The sequence below is a fragment of the Poecilia latipinna genome, unplaced genomic scaffold (assembly GCF_001443285.1).
Source record: "Poecilia latipinna isolate Pla-1442-1.1 unplaced genomic scaffold, P_latipinna-1.0 Scaffold2062, whole genome shotgun sequence".
In the NCBI taxonomy this organism is placed as follows: Eukaryota; Metazoa; Chordata; class Actinopteri; order Cyprinodontiformes; family Poeciliidae; genus Poecilia; species Poecilia latipinna.
The window spans coordinates 97,515-113,028 of NW_015114678.1; the positions used below are offsets into that span (position 1 = coordinate 97,515).

The window sequence follows — 15,514 nt, forward strand, 5'->3', positions numbered from 1 at the left end:
TTCCTTCTTCACGTTAAACAGTTACTTCTTTTCCACTGCTGAGGAATCCTCACTTATCCGTTGGCCAGCTTGGTTTGCCTCTGAACTAGGCACAATTAATCATGCTGTCACACCTTTTATGCACGAGTGCTGGATGGCCTACAGGTTACCAGGTACAAGAAGACACAGATGAACATAATGGAGGATGCTAACCCCTGTTTTGCATGCAAAAAACAAACCGTCAATACCATTGATACTGTGCAAGATTATGTTATGGAGAAGCTCTTTCTGTAGACTTGAATGGAATACATTTGAGAACATGTGGAAAGGATGACTGAACTATATCAAACCAATAAGATCAGATTTTTTGTGAAAAAAATTGTTTGTTCCTCCCATCTCCAAGGTCAAATATGTACTTTTTTCTGGTACCAATTTTTGGTTAAATCATTTGTGATTCTTTTTTTGCTTGTGGTTTGTTTGTTTTGATTTTTCTCTCGTGATTTCATATAGAAAGAAAAATAATTGCAAATCGTAAGTTGTGAGAGGAACATAATGCCAAAAATGTCAAGTACTAGACATTTTATATGATAACTGTTATATGAAGTTTAATATCAAAATAAAATAAAAGAGAGAGAGAATAAAACGCACTCTGCAAGATTATATATTTTGGGTCTGTTTCTCCTGTTCTGTGAATCTCTGCAGCTCATCCAGAGTGTCCTTGGATCTCTTTGCTGCTTCTCTAGTTTGCCTGTCATACAATATCCCAATAAATTACATTGACATTTTTGGCTGTTGGATGAAACAATAAAAAAAACTGCTTTATATTTGCAATGGTGGCACTTCAAAATTGGTATACATACTTCATTTATGCAACTGCAATTTTCTCACAAAATATGAAACACTTTCACATAAAAGTTTGATACATTAAGTATGTCAACTCATTTACAAGACAAGAAAGTCCCAGGTGCTTCTATAGTCACATGTCAGAAAATGTAAAAAATAAAAAATCTCATTAGCCTGATTTAAATGTTATTTTTTTTCCCAAACTGAAATGTCTGATTATATTCAGAATGAGTTCCCTGACTGACGTAAATAATCAGGTTAAAGGGAACAAAGTGTCCTAATCCGACGATGTGTTGCAGGAGAGCTACAGATATGCTGACACCCCTGCATTGCTACGGTGACTGAAAAAAGAAATAATGAGGTGATTCTATATTTGGCTCTACGTTTGAGCATCCTGATCCTTTCTCCTATATAATTCGCCTTGAGTACATGACTGATCCTCTGAAAACACCCTCAGATGTTAGATTCCAGCTAATGACGCAAAAGTGACTTTCTACAGTTTCCCTCATTTCTCATCCTGCTCCCCTCTTGCTGTGCGTTTAAAGGAAGTGACACAAAGACAGCAGCGTCCCCGCTGACAAAACTGTTCATTTTGTTTCTGTCTGAGGAAAATAATAAGACATTAAACCCTGGGAGGGCTCGAGAGTCGTATGCTCCACGCAGCCTGTCTTCAAAGAGCGGCTGCTGGCTCGTTTTCACCAAAAGCGCTGAGCTTCGAGGGGGCTCCTGCCACATTTCTCAGGCAGCTGTGTTATTACGGACAGAGATAACTGAGTGGTCGTGGGTAGAAGAAGACCTTAACTGATTATTAGGAGAAACAAAGGCTGCCCCCTGCTGAGGGTGACGGGCTTGAGCGCAGTCATCCAGCCATCCTAATGGTTCTCTAAGGCGACCGCAGGGTGGACCTCTACAAATCAAAACCACAAAATAGTTCAATTATGGTCAATCTGGAAAATTGCAGGTTTAGGAAAGTTACATTGTTTGTGCTAAAGCACTGAGAAAGACAATGCAGACCCTACAGATTCAAAAATCAGCTTTTGTTAAATGGAATGGGATTTCGTATTGTTCTTTTTGCAAGAGTTTAGAAATCGTTTTTGTAAAGGTGAGCAAGTAGATATAAGTAGTTAAAAAGCAGATCACGGAACAACCAAAGACTGCTTTGTATAGCACATTTACGAACATCAAATATATAAGAACTGCCCCTGTTATAAGGGATAATCAAAAATTATGCATCAAAGAGACAGACACTATTTTTGGTACTTTATAAAAATACTACAATAATGAAAATTTATGTGACTGTGTCCATTTGCAAATGCAACACATGTCTTCTTTTCAAATATGCTCCAGGAAAATCTAGGTTTGAAAAGCCAAAAGCTCCACCTATTCACTCTTTCCTTGCGTCACCAAAGAGATTAGGAAACCAAAATTGCATAAAATGAGTGGGCAAAACAAAGGCAAGTGAAAATTGGAAAAGGGTGAAATAAAATTGAAAGAAAAGGTTTCAGCATCTAATGAGGGAACATGAGTCAGACGAATGGATCACACCACTAATGTCTGACTTAAAGGCCAGCAACTGCAATGCTGCTGATCGATTTCAGTCTCAACAAAAAAAATCTTGGAAAATATTGGAATCTTGACACTCCTCCAGCCATAAAGTGAGAGATATGGGGAAATCTGTGAAACCATAAACATGGAGTTTAACAGATGCCACCCATTTCTCCCCCTGCAGCTCCTTTACATGTGTGGCTCCAAGCCCAGGATGAGTCTCTGGTCACCAGTGTTGTTTTCTTTGGAGGCTCTGCTGGGGTGAAAACCTGTGGGAGGACGACATCAAAAATCTAAATAATTGTATTCAAAGTAGTTTGTTATTCCTGTGGGTGGAACTGACCAATCTGCATCAAACAAAGGAGGGAAGCATGTTGTCAAATCTACTTATTGTCATGAATTATACCCTCCATATTTAACAAGAGACTAATGCAGAACATGCTCAACTGAACATAAAAGGTACTTCCTGCCTGTGGCCATGTTTATGTAATGTCTTTCTGTTGTATATTTTCAAATTTCAATTTGACTTGTTTTATTTTAATATTTTATCTCAGTTTTTCAGCCTTCCTTGTCTTTTGCTACATTACTGAAGAGATTCTAAAGTCAGAATTACCAGAATGCACAAAATAGAAGCAAGAAAAACTCGAGCTGAATCTGTTTATGGGTAGTGGTGCAACTGTTTTACAGGATTTTCTGCAGCAGCATTGATGCTTCTGGTTAACGTGACTTCTTTTTGACTGATTTTGTCTGTGCACAAGTTTGGACGTGGCTGAGTGTGTTGGGGGAACGCTTCATGTCTCACTCTAGTTGGTCTTGAACAAGCTTTGATGTTCTTCTCTGCAGCAATGATCCACAAACGCATGTCCACCTGTCGCATCACATTGTGTCCACCTGGAGGCATTCTCAGCAAGATGCTGAACAAATCTGGTGTTTGCGGTACACTCCTGTATGTGTGTATGCACTGGGTTTAAACGTTTAGATGTCATGCTTTGTCCTGTTTCTGTCCTTGAGCATTCAGTCAGAGCATCACCCAAGGCTTTGCACTTTAAAGGAATCTGTTGCTACAACTTTGGCAAAAAATGACTAAAACTGCTAAATAATTAAATTGCAGAGAGGTGAAAGTAAAAGTAACTCCTCTTCAATTAATTTCAGTGTTGTATAAAATGACACTACTGTATAACTGTCGCCACTATTCCCTCCATGTTTCTAACCGACTTTTACCGGTCAGTGATGTTCCCTGTTTTAAATTCTGAGCAGGATATATTAAATAAATGTAATTTGACTTTAGCAAACTATCACAGCATTATTCTTCCGGTCAGATGCTGGTCTGAAAGTTTTTAGCAACACCAGGTCAGGTCAGTGCCTGGTCAGCATAGTTCTCTCTCCTCTCATGCAAGTTTCTTCATTTTGTCCTCTGTCTGTGTCCCTTGGGAAAAAATATCTGAATGATTGCCATGAAAGTATTATACATTAAAATAATTTTCACATACTTAAATTCACTTGTCAGCATAAATAACTATCCACGTTTTTTTAATCCCCTCTCAATGTCAGTCATAGTAAGTAAAACCTCTCTTAGGAAAGCGAAATAAAAAAAAACAAATTACAAATTGTTAGATTTACAGTACATAAAAATATGAGTAGAAAACAAAACCTGAAATTAGCAGATAAAACTATCACTAGAGAATGAAAACAAAATAAAAATTTAAATGATATTGTAATAGTTGTGAAGTTGAACATTTTAAAATGAAGTCAGCAAGAGAAAAATATGCACCAATAAAGCTGAAGTTAAGCAAAAAGAAAAAAAAAATGTTAAAGGAACAGGATTATTTATAGCGAAAAGGAAAAACATTTTTTTTCTGCTTCTTTAGCATCCACTGTGTTTGTAGTTGATAAACATTGATACAAATTGCTCCACATTTGCATGTGTTAGATGCAAATCCTGAGCAGAAATAAAGCAAATAGTGTGAGCAAAACATAAGGCAAACCTTGACGGAAGACAAACCTAATTCCGTAAACCTTTTTTCTTTTTTGTAATGCCAGCAGCACAACATGTCGCTTATTTCTTTTTCTTTTGTTGCACAAAAGTAATTTCCATCCCTTATTGGCACCATATGAATAAAACATGCAGATTGGGTTTTGGACAGTGTAGAGATATTTGCTCTGGTTGTTGTGTATATAAATATACTGCACATAAGTATAGGTGACTTCTACCCTAGCTTCATGAATGATGTTTTATTTAAATGTGGGCAGTACAGTTTTTATTTAGCTATTTTTGGAGTATATCTGTCATTGCATCTACTTTCAGAACTGGGATCACACCCAGATTCTGATTTTGCATCCACTGATAGCCTTGTGCATCTGCCCCTTCCTTTTTTTAGCTGCAGAATTAGTGTTGGATAGTTTCTGAAATGTTATCATAAAAACCTAATAGGCTGAGAAACCTACACCCCCGCCACACAACCTTTAAATACCACATCTGGAGTCCATAGCAATACACACGCTAAATATGAAACAGCATCATTTTTTAATGGCAGCCGTGTGTCGGTACCACAGGTGCATTCTGTGCAGAGTCTCATTTGAATCTAAGCCATAAAAGCTTCATCTTTTTAAGATAATTGACAGCGCTCTCCTTTAATAACTTCTCATGATTTATATTGTTTGCTTTCTGACCTTATCTCTGTGCAACACATCAGCAGCAGCTTCTAGTTTACTAACATCATTTCCAAAAAGCACGGCGCTGTGCTCCTGGTGATCATTCCCAATAGAACGCACATTTTGCTGCAGAGGCTGAGAGAATGACCCACTGCAGGGAAAAAAGGAATGAGTTCAAGGAGCAACTTTAGCTTGTGGGATGGTAATAAATTTCAGTTGCCCTTGTGGTTCATCAGTAAAAAGTTGTTGACAAAAATCTCATCTGCACAGCATCTCCCCAGATCAAACGTCCTTGCTTCATTTCCACTCTTGATCATAATCACAGTCTCTTTGTTGCCACTGTTTGAGTGAGAATTTAATTGTAATAGATGTTTTTGGGAAACATGCCCTGTTCCCTTAATTTTGTCCAATGACGGGTCATCCGTTTGGCTTTGATCTCATAATAACACAGGCTAGAATAATAAAGGATGCTGGCAACAATTGTCTGGTTGCTTTTGGCCCAATGCAGAGTTACAAGTTTATCAACAAGATTTTTAAAAATACATGTATAATAGGATATGGAATGCTGATTTGTCCAAAAAAAAAAAAACATTTCATTTAAGCAGAGAATTTGGACTAAGTTTTTAGGTGTCTACAAAATATTTTTAACGTACTAACATTATTTGTGTGCGTTGTTAGTAAAAGTGCAAAAAAGTATCATTTAAGAGCAAATTGAAACAAAATCTCTTGAGGTAGAGTTGAGAAACTTCAAAAATAAAATTCACTTAAAAGTGTGAATCTGAAACTAAAGTATCAAGCTTACCACAATCCAGTACTGATTTGGTATCGATATTATCAATATTTTGGATTGATCCACTCATGTTTACTGTAAATATCTGTACCCACGGGGGGAAAAAACTGTTATGCGATAATTTGCTCTTGGTCTGGCAGGGACTCCATCAAAAATATAATTTCAACTTGTTTGTAATATTTCATCAGCAACAAAATAGCTAATATTTCTCCACAGAGATAACTGGGTTGTCGATTAGGAGAATTGCTGAACCTCTCTGCACCCCCTAATCGCAGAGGCCAACAATCAACAACGTTTATCTACAGAGAAACAAATCTTGGGCTCCTGCTCACCAGCCAAACACCCTGTCATTCTGCCCGAATGATTTCATGCTCGGTGAGCCGAGCGGAGGGAGAATCTATCAGGAAAGAAGGGTCAGAAAGAACTACGAGGCTTTGGCACCTTCTTAGCACAGATAAACTGATTTGTCCTGGCCATGTTGTAGCGCAGTACGAGTGTGTGATTAGTGCTTTGAGTGCTGCTGGATATCTGAATTATGTTGTACTCTAAACTTGAAAGGATCCACAACCAATTAGATTACACCACTGTCCTTTCAACTGGAAAAAAACAAACAAAAAAACATCTAAATTATTGTTCAATTTTCATGGAGAATTTATCCAATAAAAGCTTCTCTCAAGCTGTCACAACGTTTGTTTAGTAACATTATAAACAACAATCAGTTTAATCTGAGCACAGTGACATCGGAACGCACACACTTCTGACACACTCATAATAATTTCTTTTTGTTTTCATTTTCCTTACATAACGTCTTGTTTTTAATTTCTCGAGTATTCCTGAAACCGCTGGGCTTGGTTGCCGTGGCGACTGGATCACATTTCCTCCTGTGGAATGAAAACAAGCTCATTTAATTTGTCATCTCCGTTCCCCATCTTCCTGCACCTGGTCAATACAAAGATGCGACTGTCTTAAATTACTAACAGACGTATCGCAGCAGAGACGGCTAACTCCAGGAACTATGGGCTGAGATTTTGGGGTTCACAGAGAAATTGACCAACTTTTCTTGCAATCTTTATTTATTTATTTATTTATTACTGAAATTTACTTATATTCATATATAATTATTTTCACTTTAAAAAAAAAAGAAAAGAAAATAATCAATGTAAGATTTTCTAGTATGTGAGCATAAAAATTCACAATGTCAGATATTTAATTGAATTTTTTTTTTCACAAGTAATTGTTCAATTACGTTTCAAATGATCCCACAATCTGCAGATAAAAAGGAAAGCTTGCAAGTCGTCATAGCTGTTGGTGAACTTTCTGATCCATGTACGTATAAACTTTCAAGAAACAAAGGTAAAAGTTTAACAGGTTTATTGCAATTCAGGAAGTGGTAGGACATGTCGTGACCCAGAGGGTTTCCTTTTAATGTGGAGGAGTGGAATCACTGCGAGGAAGAGGCTTAACAAGAATGAATATTGCTGAGAGTGAGATTTGTGGAAAGTCTTACTGGTTGGAGATGATTAGTTTGGAGCCAAGGAGGAGTAAGTATGAAAGAAATATAGTCTCATTAGAACCAGACATTTTTTTTAGACACTGAATATTTAGGTTGTGCAATTATCAAATAATTTTACACCAAATCTGCCTGCAAAAAACTTCATCTGAGAAAAAAAAAATACCTTTGAAATTTTACCTGCTCAAAAATAAATAAGTCATCTGTGAATGTGGCGACCTTCTGGTGACCCAACCAGAGTCAAGCCAATCAAAGTGTAGAACAGTTACAGCTGTAGTTGTTCTAGAAAGGCAAACAAAAAAAAAAACATTGTTGAAAGAAAATCTGAAGAAGTTTCTTTAAACAACACACAAGCTATGAGGGAGACGTAGAAAACATACGGAAGTTGTTCTGGTCAGATGACATCGGACAAAGTCTGCCAGACCACCACTTTAGATCCTTACCTCTCAGAAAAATTGCAATCTCACAGCTAAACCTCCATTAATTATTCCATTAATTCGTTCATTCCTTTGGGTACCTTAATTACCATTAATATGTCCTTCATTACAACTGGAATAATTCAAACCGTCCTGCTGAATCTGTCTGGCGGCCTCCTTAACAGCTTCAACTCACAGCCTGGTAGTAAAAGGTTGGCCGGACACCAGCCTGCACGGTTGATTCACGGTGAAGATCCTTTCATTGCTCTTTTATCCCCTCGGCTCCCTGAGTTCTTCCCAGACGAGCAGCTTCTACACCTCCAGCTATGAAACTTATAATGAAATCCTATAGGCTGATTCACTTTAAATGCCTCCCAGCTCTCTGCATGGAGAAAGTGACTGTACAGCACTACTTCGATCATTGGGCCTATGAATAATTTATCTTATTTAGTAACTGGTGTGAAGATTTCTTCATATTTTCAATATTTTTATAGAACTGATCAATTTTTTATGGCATCTAAATATATAACATTTTGTTAAATTATTTACTGAGCTTTCAAAGTAAATGAAACATAGTTTGTTTTAACGCGAGGAAAGTTGATGATTTATTGCACATAGTGCCAATTTAAACTCAGAGGAGCAGTTTATGTATTTTCCCTGATACATAGTGCCTTTTTATAGCACAATCAACTATGTTACCTACTGTTGTTATAAAAATACCATATATATCAAACATAACAGAAATTTGACTTCACAACTGAACACCTGGAAAATGAGCCTCTGTCTCTTTAAGAAGTTTCTACACTTTCCGACGCTCACGCCTCCAGCACGTCATCAGTGTTTCTTCGCTAAGCTTTTTACAGCCGCTCTTTGGAGTGTTGTTGGATTGCGAAGTAGTTCTTTGGATAAGCTCAGGAGTCTTGCAGTTCCACCATATGTTTGCTAATTGCTGCTGCTAGTCTGGAGGAGCACAGGGAGCAGAATAAGGAGATTCAAAGATGTCTCAAACATGCATGAATGAATCAAAGCAATACTCCAGCTTTGCTTTTGATAAGGGAATAAAATGATATAAAACAACAAAAAAAAGTTGATTTTACACACTCTTCCTTTAAACGTTCAGCTGGGAAGATTCAAACGGAAACCCAACATAAAACATTAAAATGCTTCTTAAAAAGAAACCCTTCTACGACGCCTGTCTCTTGGAACCGAGAGAATAGATCAAAGACATCATTGATCCTCTCCGCCTTCATTCACGCTCAGATCTGAAGAGAATCACTCGGCACACACCTGAGGAGCTGCTGTATTTACTGTACTAAAACTGAGCATTTTCATTGAACCTTTGATTTCTTTTTCATGTTGACATACTTTAAAATTGTGCACAGTTTTACCCATCAGGCCACACAAACAGTAAAGCCATGTTTATATAGAAGGCTGCCTGAAGAGACCTGAAAAGACACACACTGATCTAATTAAAACAGCAACAGATTTTATTAAAAAATATAACCCGCTAAAGCTTTAAAGTCTCTCAAAGGAGGACGCGTCTCTAATTCAAGCTGTCATTTCACTAATGAGTTGCCAAACACTGTAAAGCAGCCTCTCCCAGTAGATCAGTGGTGAACTGAGCACCTTGGTATGTGATCTGTATATGAGCAGTGGATGTCAGATTTCTTTCCTATGAGCGAGGACAACAACAAGCAGACACTTTCCAAACACCACAGCTGGCCTGAGAACCTTTTCATGTAGCTCAATAAGGTGAATGTGGAAGCTGTCAGTGGAGATGAATCGAAGGGCTCGGCGGCAGTCTGCCCCCACATGTTGCTGGTGTTGCTGTGAGTGGCAGCAACCTGTACTTAATATGGAAACAGTGTGGCAGGCTGTATAATGGTTTCTCTGCTTTCAAAAGGGGAAACAAGCTGCAGGAGCCGGAGAGACAACATAGATCTTTTTCTGTCTCAGACGCTTAGATGGTCAACTATTGTACCGAAGCAGCTACAAAAAATAATGACATTTGTGGTGTAACAATACATTCAGAATACATGGCGAGACAAAACTACATTGGGATGCTGTTTTTGCCATCCTTAAAAAATTAAGATTTCAAGGAAGTACTCTGGTAAAACTACACAGCCCATGTTTTTTTTTTTTTCTGGGTAATGGATTTTTTGATCAAAAGAATTTGTAATAAGCACAGAATATGTCTCTGGTGTAGCTTCTCTGCCATCCAATGTCTTTATCTACTTCTACATACAGGATCACATGGGACCTTTGGATATATGCTTATATCCAAAGGTCATTAAATGAGATTCAGGGTAATGTAGTTTGTTAGTTTTACCTTAAAATAAAAGACTGAAGCAGCTTTAGATTATTTGTTTGGAAGCTGAATATACTAGTACCAGAATATGATTATAAGAAAATGAAAAATGTAAACTTTTATTTATCCATTTTTTACAGATATTTTTCTGGGACCTATAACTATATTATGCCAATCTTCAGACTCATGAGAAGGCTTTGATATTCATGGCAGTATGTAGAGATCCCTCTGGAATCTTGTGCTAGTTAACAAGAGATTAATTAAATGCTTCACTTCAAGAACATGTGCACGTGTGAATGTATACCCCTTGGATGAAAAATTATAATGCTGATCCAACCTGCATTACAGTTGTTGTATTCTCTGGGCCTGAAACAAAGTCAAGTGAATTAATCGTTAAGTAAATGAATAATTGTCTAATCATTACCTAGACTATAAAGACTCAAAAGAAGTCCATTTGTCAAAAAAATGTATTCAGAGTAGTAATTAAGCCAAAACTGTACAAAAATATTTTGATAAAAAAAAAACAACCTTTGCCTGTAAATCTGGTCTATCCAGAACTCACCAAATTGCATAGTTTTAGCTTCACCTGGTTAATTTTTTTTATACAATTCATAAATTAATTGTCAGAATAATTGATTACCAAAAGAATCATTAGTTGGAGCCCTTCTATTCTCCTTAAGCCTAATTGGAAAAAGTAAAAAATGTCATTTAATTAAGTCAATACGGGGGCTGCCTTAAAATGGAAGAAGAGTATTCTATTGCATTTATTCCATTCATTTGATAATCTATTCAGTCATATATTATTTGGAGGTACAAGCTTGATCCAAGTCCTCTTAGATAATTGAAAGCCGATTCCAATTAACTACAAACTAAGGTAGAATTATGTAGTTCCTCTGCAGCACTGCTGATTAGCAGTTCTTAAGCTAAAACCTGAACACAGCCTGGAACAAACTACTGCAGAAATTTTGCAACCGTGCCCTGCAGGACAGGTCCGACTCATGATGATTAGCATAACTTTAAATGAGCCAGCAGTTTGTCATGCATCCGACACGATGAATCAAGTTCAGCAACTGCGGCCACTGGGCTGCCATCCCTAAAGATGAGAAGGATTTGCATATCAAACTGAAGTCCTACATGCTCCTGCCCCTTCATTGCACCTGCTATAAAAGAGCCTGTGAGGTCATTCTGGCATTCCTCATTTAGTTGTAGCTTATAGGCTGAATTCCTAATGAGATCAGCGAGTTTTAAATCTGTTGGATTATTAGTCCTACCATTTAAAACCAGCTCCCTCAGCAGTCATTTTGATTACCGCATTTGTTCACCATTATCAAGCAGGGGGATACTTATTTGTTTTCTTCTCAGCACTTTTCTTTGTGCTAAATGATTTAGAAATGGAAAACACTTTTATAAGAGAGACATCACTGGGCCTAGTGAATAATTAACATGGATGATAAAATGTTCTTTGCAGGTAGATCTGAGCTGTTTAATCAATGTTTTATTCTTTTAAACTCTGCCAAGGTGGTCGTCTTACACACTTTACACCTCAGCAGAATAACTGTGTGGCGCCAAACGTGATATTCAGCAACATTCTTCCGTTACTGATTTCTATCTGTCTAATATATAGTTCACTTATACCTGTGTATTGAAGTATAACTCAAACCGTAATGTGTAGATAAGATTCTAACTGAAGTCGATAAGAAGGAAATTGTAAGGCTTTCTTGGTGATGGTAAATTATCCATTTACAAGGCAGGTTATTTCACAGCTATGCCAGAGTAATTGAAGACACGCTAGCAAAGAACATCTGGACCCATAGTCCAGATGTTTAAAAAAAGTAATCAAAGTAACACAAGTGATGATTATTTGGAGGGTTTAGTAATAAAGTTTAATTGTTTTTTTTTTTGTTTGTTTGTTTTTTCCAGGGTGGAATGATCACACAGCAACCGACTTGATGTTTTTTTAAAAAAAACAGGAACTGGGTGGAAATATTTGAATTTATTGTGGATTTTCTCCCCAACACACATACATCCTTGCACTTCTATACAAACTGAGGACTTTGCACATTTTATTAACTGAATTCATGCCTAAACCAGGCATTTTCCCTAAGCCTAACCAGCACTAGTCTATTTCTTATCCTAAACTTAACCAGAACATAAGTCACAGCTTACCTCTAAAATCTAACTAGTAGAGCAAAGTGAGCCTGTAAAAAAGTGACGACACTTTGTACAAATGACCTCCGTTTGTTGGTTAATAATATGTTAATAATGTACTAACCGACACAGGTTATTTGCAGTATTTTCAAGTAACACTCACACACCTTTAGTTGACCTTAATATGACTACAATTATAGTAGCGTAGAAAAACTAGCAGCACAAATGAATAATTTAGGTAATGTGTGGAAGTTGGTAGACCTTTCATAACCTCTGTAAATTCATTGTATTATCTTTAGGATCACAGCACAAACGACATTAGTAATTAAAAGTCTTATGGAAATAAGACTTGTATGCAGTGGTTTTTACCCAGTTTGCCCCCATTTTCCTTTTTAAATCACTTCAATTATTTATTGGCTAATTTCTGCATCATTTGTTGTCATCTATAGACTTGTAAACACACTTTGTGAACCCTTGTGTATCGACCAGACAGCACAGCAGTACTGATGATTGGAATTTGTATTAGTGGCATCTGAAGAAGTTCTGCAAATGACTCTTTTGAAAAGCCACAGCCAGAAACAATCCATTAGCCGCTTGTTAGGATACGCCAAGAAGAGTAGATCCAATCTAACAGTGACAGGAAGCACAGCAGACCCCACATCCAACCTCTAGGAAGACAGGAAGGGGACTCTAATAAGCTCTCCATTGTCTAAGTGATTTATCAAGAGTAGCCCACTCACATGGTCACCAAAGTATTTACATCCCAGTTAATCAAATTATGGACGTAGTAAAACTGTGGCTGGCTAAACTCAGTGTAGTTTTGTAATTACATAGACGTGATACTTTTCCTTAGGGAGTATTCATCAAAGTTTACAACATATCTTTTCTTAGTTAAAAGATATGTTCAGATGCCCTTTAAAGGCATACTATGGAAGAGGATTAGGGCCACTGGGGAAAAAAAATAAACATAAATACTGTCTTTAAACTCAGAGTTCTGAGATTAAAGTCAGAATTCTAAAAGTCAGAATTATTATTTTTCAGATTAAAGTCAGAATTCTGACTTTTTTTCTCAGAATTCTGAGATTAAAGTCAGAAGTGTTTAATTTTTTTTTTCCAGTGGCCCTAATCCGCTTCTGTAGAATACAGACCTTCCTTAGTTAATGGTTTCAAATTCAGTTAATTTTTTTCCGTCTTTATCAGCTCCCCTTCAAAATATTTTCCTGTAAAAATAAAAACCATATATATCAACAGTGAGAGATGTGTTTATCCTCAATTACCTCCAGTGCTAAAGTCCCGAGACACACTAGAGCATCTTCACTGCAAAATTACAATCAGTCCAATAATTTAGTGCCCAATGAAACGCCTAAATAATTCCAGCACCTTTCTGATGCAACAAAAAATATAAAAGGTAGCTAGTTGTTTACAATAGTATTTCAATGCCTGGACATATACACGTGGACAAATTTGTTGGCACCCCTGTGTTAACGAATGACAAACCCACAATGGTTGCTGAATTAACTTGAAGCTGAAAAAAGTGATAAAAATTAGCTGAAATTTGACACATTGCGATTGCAATGTGGTTCAACAGAATCCATTGAAAAACAAACTAAAGGAAGAGGTAGCTACCATGTATGACAACAGCTTTCCCTGTTTAGACTAGTTGTGCCTCAGATCATGTGTGACACATAATGTTCCCTGCATTTGCTGACATTATATCAGCAACTTCAAAGTATTCTTTTACACACCTGATAGTGTTGATTGGGACCATGTTGACACTTCTGGGCTGACAGTCATGAATCAGTCACCTCCATCTGGATAAATTCCTCTTCTGCATCACACATCTAGCTCACACACTTAATAACGCCAGGTTCTAAAGACAAAACAAAACGTCGAGCTAAATAAATCGGCTCCCGAAATGCTTTGCAAGTGAAGACTTTTCAACAGGTGTCAAAAATGTTTTGGTTGGAAAACCTAAACAGATTGTTTACTGGTGTCCATTAAATGGGACACATAAAGCCCCTTTTTCACAAGCTTCCCTGTCTGCTTGTGTAAAAGCTTTCCTTGCTCAGATGAAGCCGCCTGTGGCAGCTTTTGCAAAGTAAAACGAACAATATAGACCACATCAGATTCCTTTGTAGACTTGTTTTTTAATTGCAGTTTTTTTTTCCAAACTTCTTAAATGGTGTTACTCCTCTCATAATGGTTTATTAAGTGCTGTGAGCTCCTTGTTTATCCCTCATCCAACTTCTCTGTGCCTCTGTTTGTACAAACTAAATGTGCACTGAAACCTTTAGAAATATTTTGATGCAATACCTTCTTAACTCTGGTCTGAAATGAATGCCAAGCCCACCTTTCACGTTGTCACAGCAAGCATATGGACAGCTGTTTCCAATAATAATGAGGCGATTTCCATTGCCACCTGACACCTAATAATCATTAAAAGCGCCACCTACTGGTGTTTATTTAGCACCCAAACCAGCAGGTGTTTAATGAGTAACAACAGGCATTAATTAAACACCTGCTGACCGTAAAACGTTTGGTGGTGACATAACTCTGCCAGTAATAATAATTGATAGCCAGTAATTTTGAAGACTTCTCATCCAATGAGTAAGCCGCTGAGTCTGACTTTTCAAATCTTCACTTTGAGATATTCAATAAACAGTATGTTCAGTTTTATTGAAAAAAGGTGACATAACCTAAGAGTTTTGTATTGATGTCCGGAACAGTCACAATTTAAAACCTAAATAAGTCACTAAGTTAGAATCAGAATCAAATTTGTTGGCCAATATTATGTGCACAAACAAGGAATTTGATTTTGGTTTTAAGCGGTCACAGTAGAGACACAGATTAGAAATACAAGGTTCTTGCTTGTAGCAATCAAACTATACATTGCCCAACTCTGAATATTTTCATATACACTTGTTATATTGTATTTATTTTATATTCAGTCAATTTTAAATTACTTATAATTTAATGCTTTTTAGTAATTTTTATGTTACTTAAGGTTATATTTGTATTTGCTAATATTTAACATTTTGAATGGAGCAGCTTGTAAACAAATAAGCAATTTCCCTTTGGGGATCAATAAAGTGTATTTTCATTCTGATTTAGAGTAAATTAAATAAGAATAAAGGAACAATCTGCACATATATTTGCAGCCATTTTTTAATATTGTATTATAGGAGAGAAAAAGGAAGAATTGTTATGACAGTGCAATATGCTTAATTTGTTCCACAGCGGAGAAGCTGTCTGCTTAGACTGAAAGGTGTTCATTGCGTTCATCAAAGAGACAGCCTGGGGGAAGAAACTGTCTCTGTGATGGC

At 36.9% G+C, this 15,514-nt stretch overlaps 1 long non-coding RNA gene across 1 annotated transcript; it reads right to left on the reverse strand.

Moving 5' to 3' along the window:
* Positions 1 to 1,196: 1,196 nt before the first annotated feature.
* On the reverse strand, positions 1,197 to 14,625 carry LOC106936014 (uncharacterized). Its single transcript, XR_001422035.1, has 4 exons — positions 14,542 to 14,625; positions 13,937 to 14,061; positions 6,611 to 6,690; positions 1,197 to 2,636 (listed from the first exon to the last, which is right to left on the reverse strand). It is a non-coding gene; the product is annotated as an uncharacterized LOC106936014 (long non-coding RNA).
* Between the last annotated feature and the right edge of the window lie 889 nt (positions 14,626 to 15,514).